The sequence below is a fragment of the Nothobranchius furzeri genome, chromosome 3 (genome assembly GCF_043380555.1).
Source record: "Nothobranchius furzeri strain GRZ-AD chromosome 3, NfurGRZ-RIMD1, whole genome shotgun sequence".
Classification (NCBI taxonomy): Eukaryota; Metazoa; Chordata; class Actinopteri; order Cyprinodontiformes; family Nothobranchiidae; genus Nothobranchius; species Nothobranchius furzeri.
In genome coordinates, this window is record NC_091743.1 from 1,294,739 (window position 1) to 1,306,837 (window position 12,099).

Genomic DNA, 12,099 nt, shown 5'->3' on the forward strand with positions numbered 1-12,099 from the left:
ATAAAATAATATTTGCATTAGTGGCTGTAGACAAAAATATGTCCTACAATTAAACACTAGGGGGAGCTCAAATCAAGACGACATTTTTTTTGTTTCATAAACCACCTAAGAGTGAACTTTTTGGCAAATTACAAGAAGATTGTGAGAACAGAATTTGCGCTACAATTGCTAGCCTAAAAATTTATTTTCGTAAATATAAAGCGCACACCTCTTCGTGGAGCTGCGGCTTTCGTGACCTAAGCTCTAGCCTATCCAGTTAAGACAATCTGGAAATCTTAGCCTGTTACATGCAAATAGTGATTTTTAGGAAATTTTTCAAATTTGAAATTTTAAATGATCATAAACCACGCCCACTTTGATCAATCATTACCATATTGATATTGTGGTCTTAAGACTCTATAGTGATGATAACCACTAAGTTTCGTGCAGATCCATTTAGCCAGTTCAGCAGTATAATTTCTTCCCAGTTATAGCGCCCCCTATTGTTTAATCAAGTTGAAAACCAGGACATACACTTGAATTGACCTTAGGTATGGCTGTTATGAACAGCTTTGAAAATTGTCAAAATCTTTTGAAGTTACGCTAAAAAAACTTTTTCATTCCCAAAAAATTATTTTAAAAAATCATATAAAAAAAAATAAGCAAATTATCCAAAATCCCTTCACAACTTTTGGTCAGCCGCTCCTCCTCTCTTGTCAGGGAAAGTTGTGATGTGATTGAGTTTGACGGCCGGGAGGAGTTAACGAAAGTACGTTTGACATACTATGCAAATTTCTACTAATTAGCATAAGTTTAAAACACTTTTTAAAATACTCATCTAAATTTGACTGACTCAATGAACATACTGGATGAGATCATTTGTTTGTTTACGAAAAAAATGGGGAGAAACATGCCAAAAATATTTTTGGGGTACCACAGCGCCACCTATTGGACAAAATTCAAAAAATTTTCTGTGATTGTAGATGTCACTATGACTGATAAGAATTGTAATTTTCTGTTTAGAATATATATTTTTCATGAGTAAAAGGGCGAAAAATTTTAAAGCCTATAAGCCACGCCCACTTTTTAATCATTTTCAAAATGTAGCTTAAGGGTCCGATGACTAACATATGTGCCAAGTTCTGGGGAAATCCATCAAGCCGTTTAGCTCAAACAAACTTTTTGACTCTTTAGCGCCCCCTATTGGTGAATCCAAACAAAATGGGGTAGATAGGGCTTACCGCTCATACTTCATAAGGGTCTAGAGTCTCATCAGTTTATCTTGAGAAATGGTGAAGATATCATCAATTACCACATGTGCTAGCTAGCGCGCTGATTTTGACATGGTGTCATTAGCCCAATTTTCAATATTTCTGCATTTTTCTTCATCACAACAACTTAGCTTAGTCCATAGATCACATGTACGAAGTTTGAAGTTGATTCGACAAAAAATGATGAATAGGTGATTAAAAGTAAGTTTTGCGTTTTTTGCGATCTAGCAAAAAATCTAGTTAGGCGGAAATGGGCGTGGCCAATACAAAAAAGATGGAGAATCATCCAAGGATCATGGACATATGAAGTTTTTGACTATAGGACCTACGGTTTGGGAGCTAGTAACTAAAACGTGTTGACCTCCGCAATAGCGCCACCTAGGTGACGCGGGGTCCAAATTTTCGAATCTGAGTAGCGGTCAGGATTTTCTATCAGACTGCCATGTCAGATTTTCCCTGGCAATTTCAGGCTCTTGCGCCCATACAGACACAGCGGAGAAGAATAATAATAATAAATAATAAATAATAAATAATGAAAAATCCGTAGAAAAACAATAGGGTTCCCTGCCCTTTGGGCTTGGAACCCTAATAATAAATAATAAATAATGAAAAATCCGTAGAAAAACAATAGGGTTCCCTGCCCTTTGGGCTTGGAACCCTAATAATAAATAACTAGAACTGCAAGCAGTTATCAACGGGTTCCAAGCCCCCAGCGCCAGTCGCCCACCCGCCCCGCCCTCAACTTCGCCAGTCCTCACGCGGTCCCGCCCCAAAAACACGTTCTCCCGCCGGCGTCCCGTCAGCTCACTTCAACCGGCGCAATGAAAGTAACACTCAGGATACGTCATTAAACCTGCAAAGCCTATACACATATCTTTCAGAGGCATGGCTCACTTCTCAATCGTGATTACAATGGAATTCCACTGTTTCCTTATTAAAGAACGTGAAGATTTAATGAGTGAGATTATCAAACAATCATCTATACATCAACAGAATATTACAAATAACATAAAGACTTGATAATGTCTTTAGATTTAATAGATTTTCAACAAAAACAATGAGTTTCATTTTGTGACTTACTGATCAATTGTTTTAAAAAATCATGAAAAATACATAAATCATCATAAAATTACCAAAATATTCTCACATGGCAGTGTTAACATGCGGAATAATATGATGTTGTTTTTAAATCAGTTGACTCAAAGCTTTTTTGAAGAAAAATTAGGAAATATAACTATAAAGGTCACAACAAAAATTTAAATATTCATAAAAAAATAGTGCTACTTTCTATAATTAGGAGAAAAATCTCAGATCACCATAGGTACGTGTGGAATGTTGTAAATGGCTTATATTTACTGTATACCTAAAAAGTTTTCTAACAAAAATTAATTACGTTGTTGTCCAACTATACAGAAAAACTGGTAAAAAGTTAAAAATTAATTAAAAATCTATGCTTTTGTACAGAAATCTCAAAATATTCCCAGGTTGCCTCTGTGACGTGAGAATTCTTCTTATATTTTTGTTGGGGTCATAAATGTAAAACTGTACTTACAATAAAATAATATTTGCATTAGTGTCTGTAGACAAAAATATGTCCTAAAATTAAACACAAGGGGGAGCTCATATCAAGACGACATTTTTTTTGTTTCATAAACCACCTAAGAGTGAACTTTGTAGCAAATTACAAGAAGGTTGTGAGAACAGAATTTGCGCTACAATTGCTAGCCTAAAAATGTATTTTCATAAATATAAAGCGTAAACCTCAACATGGAGCTGCGGCTTTCGTGACATAAGCTCTAGCCTATCCAGCTAACACAATCTGGAAATCTTAGCCTCTTACATGCAAATAATGATTTTTAGGAAATTTTTCAAATTTGAAATTTTAAATGATCATAAGCCACGCCCACTTTGATAAATCATTACCATATTGATAATGTAATCTTAAGACTCTATAGTGATGACAACCACTAAGTTTCGTGCAGATCCATTTAGCCAGTTCAGCAGTATAATTTCTTCCCAGTTATAGCGCCCCCTATTGTTTAATCAAGTTGAAAACCAGGACATACACTTGAATTGACCTTAGGTATGACTGTTATGAACAGCTTTGAAAAATGTCAAAATCTTTTGAAGTTACTCTAAAAAAACTTTTTCATTCTCCAAAATTTAAAAAAAAAATCATATTAAAAAAAATAAGCAAATTATCCAAAATCCCTTCACATCTTTTGGTCAGCCGCTCCTCCTCTCTTGTCAGGGAAAGATGTGATGTGATTGAGTTTGACGGCCGGGAGGAGTTAACGAAAGTACGTTGGACTTACTATGCAAATTTCTACTAATTTGCATAAGTTTAAAACATTTTTTAAAATACTCATCTAAATTTGACTGACTCAATGAACATACTGGATGAGATCATTTGTTTTTATACGAAAGTAATGGGGAGAAACATGCCAAAAATATTTTTGGGGTACCACAGCGACACCTATTGGACAAAATTCAAAAAATTTTCTGTGATTGTAGATGTCATTATGACTGATATGAATTGTAATTTTCTGTATAGAATATGTATTTTTCAGGAGTAAATGGGCGAAAACGTTTAAAGCCTATTTATAGCCTATAAGCCACGCCCACTTTTTAATCATTTTCAAAATATAGCTTAAGGGTCCAATGATTAACATATGTGCCAAGTTCTGTGGAAATCCATCAAGCTGTTTAGCTGAAACAAACTTTTTGACTCTTTAGCGCCCCCTATTGGTGAATCCACACAAAATCGGGTAGATAGGGCTTACCGCTCATACTTCATAAGGGTGTAGAGTCTCATCAATTTATCTTGAGAAATGGTGAAGATATCATCAATTACCACATGTGCTAGCTAGCACACTGATTTTGACATGGTGTCATTAGCCCAATTTTCAATATTTCTGCCTTTTTCTTCATCACCACAACTTATCTTAGTCCATAGATCATATGTACGAAGTTTGAAGTTGATTCGACGAAAAATGACGAATAGGTGATTAAAAGTAAGTTTTGAGTTTTTTGCGATCTAGCAAAAAATCTAGTTAGGCGGAAATGGGCGTGGCCAATACAAAAAAGATGGAGAATCACCCAAGGATCATGTACATATAAAGTTTATGACTGTAGGACCTACGGTTTGGGAGCTAGTAGCTGAAACGTGTTGACCTCCGCAATAGCGCCACCTAGGTGACGCGGGGTCCAAATTTTCGAATCTGAGTAGCGGTCAGGATTTTGTATCAGACTGCCATGTCAGATTTTTCCTGGCAATTTCTGGCTCCTGCCCCCATACAAACGTAGCGGAGAAGAATAATAAATAACTAGAACTGCAAGCAGTTATCAACGGGTTCCAAGCCCCCAGCGCCAGTCGCCCACCCGGCCCCGCCCTCACCTTCGCCAGTCCTCACGCGGTCCCGCCCCAAAAACACGTTCTCCCGCCGGCATCCCGTCAGCTCACTTCAACCGGCGCAATGAAAGTAACACTCAGGATACGTCATTAAACCTGCAAATCCTATACACATCTTTCAGAGGCATGGCTGACTTCTCAATCGTGATTACAATGGAATTCCACTGTTTCCTTATTAAAGAACGTGAAGATTTAATGAGTGAGATTATCAAACAATAATCTATACATCAACAGAATATTACAAACAACATAAATACTTGATAATGTCTTTAGATTTAATTGATTTTCAACAAAAACAATGAGTTTCATTTTGTGACTTACTGACCAAATGTTTCAAAAAATCATGAAAAATACATAACTCATCATAAAATTACCAAAATATTCTCACATGGCAGTGTTGACATGTGGAATAATATGATGTTGTTTTTAAATCAGTAGACTCAAAGCTTTTTTGAAGAAAAATCAGTAAATATAACTGTAAGGGTCACAGTCAAAATTAAAATATTCATAAAAAAATAGTGCTACTTTCTAAAATTTATAGAAAAATCTCAGATCACCATAGGTACATGTTGAATGTTGTAATTGGTTTATATTTACTGTATACCTAAAAAACTTTCTAACAAAAATTAATTACGTTGTTGTCCAACTATACAGAAAAACTGGCAAAAAGTTAAAAAATCATTAAAAATCAATGCTTTCGTACAAAAATCTCAAAATATTCCGAGATTGCCTCTGTGATGTGAGAATTCTTTTTATATTTTTGTTGGGGTCATAAATGTAAAATTGTACCTACAATAAAATAATATTTGCGTTAGTTGCTGTAGACAAAAATATGTCCTATAATTAAACACAAGGGGGAGCTCAAATCAAGACGACATTTTTTTTTGTTTCATAAACCACCTAAGAGTGAACTTTATGGCAAATGTCAAGAAGATTGTGAATACAGAATTTGCGCTACAATTGCTAGCCTAAAAATGTATTTTCATAAATATAAAGCGTAAACCTCAACATGGAGCTGCGGCTTTCGTGACATAAGCTCTAGCCTATCCAGCTAACACAATCTGGAAATCTTAGCCTCTTACATGCAAATAATGATTTTTAGGAAATTTTTCAAATTTGAAATTTTAAATGATCATAAGCCACGCCCACTTTGATAAATCATTACCATATTGATAATGTAATCTTAAGACTCTATAGTGATGACAACCACTAAGTTTCGTGCAGATCCATTTAGCCAGTTCAGCAGTATAATTTCTTCCCAGTTATAGCGCCCCCTATTGTTTAATCAAGTTGAAAACCAGGACATACACTTGAATTGACCTTAGGTATGACTGTTATGAACAGCTTTGAAAAATGTCAAAATCTTTTGAAGTTACTCTAAAAAAACTTTTTCATTCTCCAAAATTTAAAAAAAAAATCATATTAAAAAAAATAAGCAAATTATCCAAAATCCCTTCACATCTTTTGGTCAGCCGCTCCTCCTCTCTTGTCAGGGAAAGATGTGATGTGATTGAGTTTGACGGCCGGGAGGAGTTAACGAAAGTACGTTGGACTTACTATGCAAATTTCTACTAATTTGCATAAGTTTAAAACATTTTTTAAAATACTCATCTAAATTTGACTGACTCAATGAACACACTGGATGAGATCATTTGTTTTTTTACAAAAGAAATGGGGAGAAACATGCCAAAAATATTTTTGGGGTACCACAGCGCCACCTATTGGACAAAATTCAAAAAATTTTCTGTGATTGTAGATGTCATTATGACTGATATGAATTGTAATTTTCTGTATAGAATATGTATTTTTCATGAGTAAAAGGGCGAAAATTTTTAAAGCCTATAAGCCACGCCCACTTTTTAATCATTTTCAAAATATAGCTTAAGGGTCCGATGATTAACATATCTGCCAAGTTCTGTGGAAATCCATCAAGCCGTTTAGCTGGAACAAGCTTTTTGACTCTTTAGCGCCCCCTATTGGTGAATCCAAACAAAATGGGGTAGATAGGGCTTACCGCTCATCCTTCATAAGGGTCTAGAGTCTCATCAATTTATCTTGAGAAATGGTGAAGATATCATCAATTACCACATGTGCTAGCTAGCGCACTGATTTTGACATGGTGTCATTAGCCCAATTTTCAATATTTCTGCATTTTTCTTCATCACAACAACTTACCTTAGTCCACAGATCATATGTACGAAGGTTGAAGTTGATTCGACGAAAAATGTCGAATAGGTGATTAAAACTAAGTTTTGCATTTTTTGCGATATAGCAAAAAATCTAGTTAGGCGGAAATGGGCGTGGCCAATACAAAAAAGATGGAGAATCAATCAAGGATCATGTACATATAAAGTTTTTGACTGTAGGACCTACGGTTTGGGAGCTAGTAGCTCAAACGTGTTGACCTCCGCAATAGCGCCACCTAGGTGACACGGCGTCCAAATTCTCGAACCTGAGTAGCGGTCAGGATTTTCTATCAGACTGCCATGTCAGATTTTCCCTGGCAATTTCAGGCTCTTGCGCCCATACAGACACAGCGGAGAAGAATAATAATAACTAGAACTGCAAGCAGTTATCAACGGGTTCCAAGCCACCAGCGCCCGCGCTGTCCACGCGGTCCCGCCCCAAAAACACGTTCTCCCGCCGGCGTCCCGTCAGCTCACTTCAACCGGCGCAATGAAAGTAACACTCAGGATACGTCATTAAACCTGCAAAGCCTATACACATCTTTCAGAGGCATGGCTGACTTCTCAATCGTGATTACAATGGAATTCCACTGTTTCCTTATTAAAGAACGTGAAGATTTAATGAGTGAGATTATCAAACAATAATCTATACATCAACAGAATATGACAAACAACATAAATACTTGATAATGTCTTTAGATTTAATTGATTTTCAACAAAAACAATGAGTTTCATTTTGTTACTTACTGACCAAATGTTTCAAAAAATCATGAAAAATACATAACTCATCATAAAATTACCAAAATATTCTCACATGGCAGTGTTAACATGTGGAATAATATGATGTTGTTTTTAAATCAGTAGACTCAAAGCTTTTTTGAAGAAAAATCAGTAAATATAACTGTAAGGGTCACAGTCAAAATTAAAATATTCATAAAAAAATAGTGCTACTTTCTAAAATTTATAGAAAAATCTCAGATCACCATAGGCACATGTGGAATGTTATAAATGTGTTATATTTACTTTGTACCTAAAAAAAACTTTCTTACAAAAATTAGTTACTTTTTGTCCAACTATACAAAAAACTGGCAAAAAGTAAAAAATTCATTAAAAATCAATGCTTTCGTACAAAAATCTCAAAATATTCCGAGATTGCCTCTGTGATGTGAGAATTCTTTTTATATTTTTGTTGGGGTCATAAATGTAAAATTGTACCTACAATAAAATAATATTTGCGTTAGTTGCTGTAGACAAAAATATGTCCTATAATTAAACACAAGGGGGAGCTCAAATCAAGACGACATTTTTTTTTGTTTCATAAACCACCTAAGAGTGAACTTTATGGCAAATGTCAAGAAGATTGTGAAAACAGAATTTGCGCTACAATTGCTAGCCTAAAAATGTATTTTTGTAAATTTATAGCGCAAACATCTTCGTGGAGCTGCGGTTTTCAATATCTAAGCTCATGGCTATCCAGTTAACATAATCTGGAAAACGTAGCTTCTTACATGAAAATAATGATTTTTAGGAAATTTTTCAAATTTGAAATTTTAAATGATCATAAACCACGCCCACATTGATCAATCATTACCATATTTATAATGTAGTCTTAAGACTCTACAATGATGACAACCACTAAGTTTCGTGCAGATCCATTTAACCAGGTCAGCAGTATAATGTTTTGCTATTTATAGCGCCCCCTATTGTTTAATCAAGGTGAAAATCAAGACATACACTTGAATTGACCTTAGGTTTGACTGTTATGAACAGTTTTGAAAAATGTCCAAATATTTTGAAGTTATGCTAAAAAAACTTTTTCATTCCCCAAAAAATATTTCAAAAATTCATATTTAAAAAAGTAAGCAAATTATCCAAAATCCCTTCAGATCGTTTGGTCAGCCGCTCCTCCTCTCTTGTCAGGCAAAGTTGTGATGTGATTGGGTTTGACGGCCGGGAGGAGTTAACGAAAGTACGTTTGACTTACTATGCAAATTTCTACTAATTAGCATAAGTTTAAAACATTTTTTAATATACTCATCTTAATTTGACTGAGTCAATGAACATACTGGATGAGACCATTTGCTTGTTTACTAAAATATTGAGGAGAAAAATGCCAAAAACATTTTTGGGGTACAACAGCGCCAACTATTGGACAAACTTCAAACTTTTTTCTGTGATTGTAGATGTCACTATGACTGATATAATTTGTAACTTTCTGTATAGAATATGTATTTTTCATCAGTTAAAGGGCAAAAAATTTTAAAGCCTATAAGCCACGCCCACTTTTTAATCATTTTCAAAATATAGCTTAATGGTCCAATGATTAACATATGTGCCAAGTTCTGTGGAAATCCATCAAGCCGTTTAGCTGAAACAAACTTTTTGACTCTTTAGCGCCCCCTATTGGTGAATCCACACAAAATCGGGTAGATAGGGCTTACCGCTCATACTTCATAAGGGTCTGGAGTCTCATAAATTTATCTTGAGAAATGGTGAAGATATCATCAATTACCACATGTGCTAGCTAGCACACTGAATTTGACATGGTGTCATTAGCCCAATTTTCAATATTTCTGCATTTTTCTTTCATCACCACAACTTATCTTAGTCCATAGATCATATGTACGAAGTTTGAAGTTGATTCGACGAAAAATGACGAATAGGTGATTAAAAGTAAGTTTTGCGTTTTTTGCGATCTAGCAAAAAATCTAGTTAGGCGGAAATGGGCGTGGCCAATACAAAAAAGATGGAGAATCACCCAAGGATCATGTACATATAAAGTTTATGACTGTACGACATACGGTTTGGGAGCTAGTAGCTGAAACGTGTTGACCTCCGCAATAGCGCCACCTAGGTGACGCGGGGTCCAAATTTTCGAATCTGAGTAGCGGTCAGGATTTTCTATCAGACTGCCATGTCAGATTTTCCCTGGCAATTTCAGGCTCTTGCCCCCATAAAGATCAAGCGGAGAAGAATAATAAATAACTAGAACTGCAAGCAGTTATCAACGGGTTCCAAGCCCCCAGCGCCAGTCGCCCACCCGGCCCCGCCCTCACCTTCGCCAGTCCTCACGCGGTCCCGTCCCAAAAACACGTTCTCCCGCCGGCGTCCCGTCAGCTCACTTCAACCGGCGCAATGACAGTAACACTCAGGATACGTTGTTAAACTTGCAAAGCCTATCCACAAATCTTTCAGAGGCATGGCTGACTTCTCAATCGTGATTACAATGGAATTCCACTGTTTCCCTATTAAAGAACGTGAAGATTTAATGAGTGAGATTATCAAACAATGATCTATACATCAACAGAATATTACAAATAACAAAAATACTTGATAATGTCTTTAGATTTAAAAGATTTTCAACAAAAACTTAGAGTTTCATTTTGTGACTTATTGACCAAATGTTTTAAAAAATCATGAAAAATACATAAATCATCCTAAAATTACCAAAATATTCTCACATGGCAGTGTTAACATGCGGAATAATATGATGTTGTTTTTAAATCAGTAGACTCAAAGCTTTTTTGAAGAAAAATTGGGAAATATAACTATAAAGGTCACAACAAAAATTAAAATATTCATAAAAAAATAGTGCTACTTTCTAAAATTAGGAGAAAAATCTCAGATCACCATAGGTACATGTGGAATGTTGTAAATGGCTTATATTTACTGTATACTTAAAAAGCTTTCTAACAAAAATTAATTACGTTGTTGTCCAACTATACAGAAAAACTGGTAAAAAGTTAAAAATTCATTAAAAATCTATGCTTTTGAACAGAAATCTCAAACTATTCCCAGGTTGCCTCAGTGATGTGAGAATTCTTCTCATATTTTTGTTGGGGTCATAAATGTAAAACTGTACTTACAATAAAATAATATTTGCATTAGTGGCTGTACACAAAAATTAGTCCTATAATTAAACACAAGGGGGAGCTCAAATCAAGATGACATTTTTTAATTTCATAAACCACCTAAGAGTGAACTTTTTGCCAAATTACAAGAAGATTGTGAGAAAAGAATTTGCGCTACAATTGCTAGCCTAAAAATGTATTTTCATAAATATAAAGCGCAAACCTCTTCGTGGAGCTGCGGCTTTCGTGACATAAGCTCTAGCCTATCCAGTTAACACAATCTGGAAATCTTAGCCTCTTACTTGCAAATAATGATTTTTAGGAAATTTTTCAAATTTGAAATTTTAAATGATCATAAACCACGCCCACTTTGATCAATCATTACCATATTGATAATGTAATCTTAAGACTCTATATTATTGACAAGCACTAAGTTTCGTGCAGATCCATTTAGCCAGTTCAGCAGTATAATTTCTTCCTAGTTATAGCGCCCCCTATTGTTTAATCAAGTTGAAAACCAGAACATACACTTGAATTGACCTTAGGTATGACTGTTATGAACAGCTTTGAAAAATGTCAAAATCTTTTGAAGTTACGCTAAAAAAACTTTTTCATTCCCCAAAAATAATTTTAAAAAATCATATTAAAAAAAATAAGCAAATTATCCAAAATCCCTTCACAACTTTTGGTCAGCCGCTCCTCCTCTCTTGTCAGGGAAAGTTGTGATGTGATTGAGTTTGACGGCCGGGAGGAGTTAACGAAAGTACGTTGGACTTACTATGCAAATTTCTACTAATTTGCAAAAGTTTAAAACATTTTTTAAAATACTCATCTAAATTTGACTGACTCAATGAACATACTGGATGAGATCATTTGTTTTTTTACGAAAGTAATGGGGAGAAACATGCCAAAAATATTTTTGGGGTACCACAGCGCCACCTATTGGACAAAATTCAAAAAATTTTCTGTGATTGTAGATGTCATTATGACTGATATGAATTGTAATTTTCTGTATAGAATATGTATTTTTCAGGAGTAAATGGGCGAAAACGTTTAAAGCCTATTTATAGCCTATAAGCCACGCCCACTTTTTAATCATTTTCAAAATATAGCTTAAGGGTCCGATGATTAACATATGTGCCAAGTTCTGTGGAAATCCATCAAGCCGTTTAGCTGAAACAAACTTTTTGACTCTTTAGCGCCCCCTATTGGTGAATCCACACAAAATCGGGTAGATAGGGCTTACCGCTCATACTTCATAAGGGTCTGGAGTCTCATAAATTTATCTTGAGAAATGGTGAAGATATCATCAATTACCACATGTGCTAGCTAGCACACTGATTTTGACATGGTGTCATTAGCCCAATTTTCAATATTTCTGCATTTTTCTTTCATCACCA